Source organism: Hibiscus syriacus, unplaced genomic scaffold (assembly GCF_006381635.1).
Source record: "Hibiscus syriacus cultivar Baekdansim isolate YM2019G1 unplaced genomic scaffold, ASM638163v2 tig00001644_pilon, whole genome shotgun sequence".
NCBI classification, from domain to species: Eukaryota; Viridiplantae; Streptophyta; class Magnoliopsida; order Malvales; family Malvaceae; genus Hibiscus; species Hibiscus syriacus.
Genome location: NW_024061878.1, coordinates 6,887,120 through 6,889,090, shown reverse-complemented (window position 1 = coordinate 6,889,090; position 1,971 = coordinate 6,887,120). Strand labels below are relative to the sequence as shown.

The following is a 1,971-nucleotide window of genomic DNA, read 5'->3' as shown; positions in this document are numbered from 1 at the left end:
GAATATTGTTCTTCTTAGAGATTCTGGATTAAAGCAAATGCATTTACATCGTGTGTGTTGTCAATAAATTAGGGGTGTTCATCCAACCGGGGATTTAGTAGTGTCGATGCCATTGGCTGTAGTAATTCAGGGATCTTCTTAGAATCTGCAGATTATTTGGTTCCTATCTGGGAATTCACTTTAGTTTTCAATTTACTTGTTTCACGGAAATTAAATGCATAAGCCTTATATTGATCATAAATTAATAATTAACGGTCTAAATAAAGATTAATTGCGGGTACTAAAACCAACCTTGGAACATACATATATAAAAAAGCTGAAGCATATTCTCGAAGAAATCACTGATAAAAGACGAAAAGGTTGAGCTTTTACCGGCCGGCGGTTGGTCCGGTATCGGAGTTGGATCCAATAGAAACAAAGTCAACGACAAACGCAAGCTGAATAAAAAAAAAATACAAGAATCGACAACACCACCCTCGTTTCCTGTGAGCAGATAGTCGCTGCTTTCCCGAGCTATGCTCACTGAGCATATGCCGGAGCAAAAGCCAAAACGGAAGATGTATAGCGCCGTCTGTGGGAATCGAACCCACGACCACGTGGTTAAAAGCCACGCGCTCTACCAGCTGAGCTAAGACGGCTAGTTGAAACTGAAAAATCGGTTATAATTTATAACATTTGATTAATGAAACACGTTTCAACATTTGATAAATATGCATGTTCTTGGTGCTCACCCTTCAATGTAAATAATCACATCATTCATTTTAATGATATCTAAAATTAAAAGTGAGAGTCAATATTAAAAAAAAAATAGTTAGACCTCTTTATTAAAAAATAGTGAGATGAGGTATTAGGTACTTTAAGCAAGGTCATGGCTCGAATCGTGGCGTTTGTGAATGGAGAAAACTTGGTTGGGAGGGTCACTCTTACCTCTGTAGTACCTGAACTGGATTAGTCGATCAATAGATCGGATACCAATGATTAATTCAAAAAAATCATCATTTGTATATGAACGAGATTGATAATATTAAAACGAGAGTCAATATTATAATTTTAACCGACTACGAAGATAAAATCATTCTTTAAGCCAAAATAAATACACTTTTTGTATTTGTTTACTTCTTCGACCTTAATTTTTTTAACTTTGAAAAGTGTGTTTAGATTGCTTAGGTCAAAATTTAAGTATTCGAGGATGATGTCAAAGTGTTTTTAAATATATAAAATATTTATTTTAGATATTAATTTTGAAAATTTAAAAAAATTTAGAGATATAAATGAAAATAGATCAGTAATTAATATTTTTAGCTTTAATTCAACCACATCGAAATGATAGTCCAAACCAGTCCTTCTTCCTCGTGCTTCTCCCCTAATTAAGTTTCAGCAGACAAAAACATATGAAATCCAACTTGAAAGTATATTATCCATCAATGAAACCAGTACATATAATGATTACAGACTTCCAAACAAGGCTGCTCCAAAGTAGATGGAGTTGACACAATAACAACAAAGAAAAAACACACACGGATGATGTCTGGTAATAGATTAATGTCTGATCTAAACAAACTTGGAAGTGCTTAAGCAATAATAACATAATGCAAAGTAGATATGAACGAACCAAAACATTACTTTCAAGTTTCTGTTGGATTAAAATCCATAATTATGATATATATTTATAATATATATTGTTATCATAAAATATGAAATAAATTAAGTGACCGATTATGTTATAAAGTCGTAAGGTGTTAAAAGTGTTATGGAAATAAAAGTGTAGATACTATTAAAGTTGTATTTATAATTCAATGAAGGGAAAATTTATAAGTATAGACAATAATTGATTCTTAAATCAGCTATATAAAGGGATTATGGTTCCCAAGAAATAGACAATCTCGTATTTACTCTTATACCCGGGAACTCTATCTTCTTGAAAGATCGCAACCAAAGAAAGAGTCAAGGATTTCAATCTACCAATTAATT

At 32.3% G+C, this 1,971-nt stretch overlaps 1 non-coding gene across 1 annotated transcript; it reads right to left on the bottom strand.

The window, feature by feature from the left end:
• Positions 1–565: 565 nt before the first annotated feature.
• TRNAK-UUU lies at positions 566–638 on the bottom strand. The gene has a single exon. It is a non-coding gene; the product is annotated as a tRNA-Lys (tRNA).
• Positions 639–1,971: the final 1,333 nt, after the last annotated feature.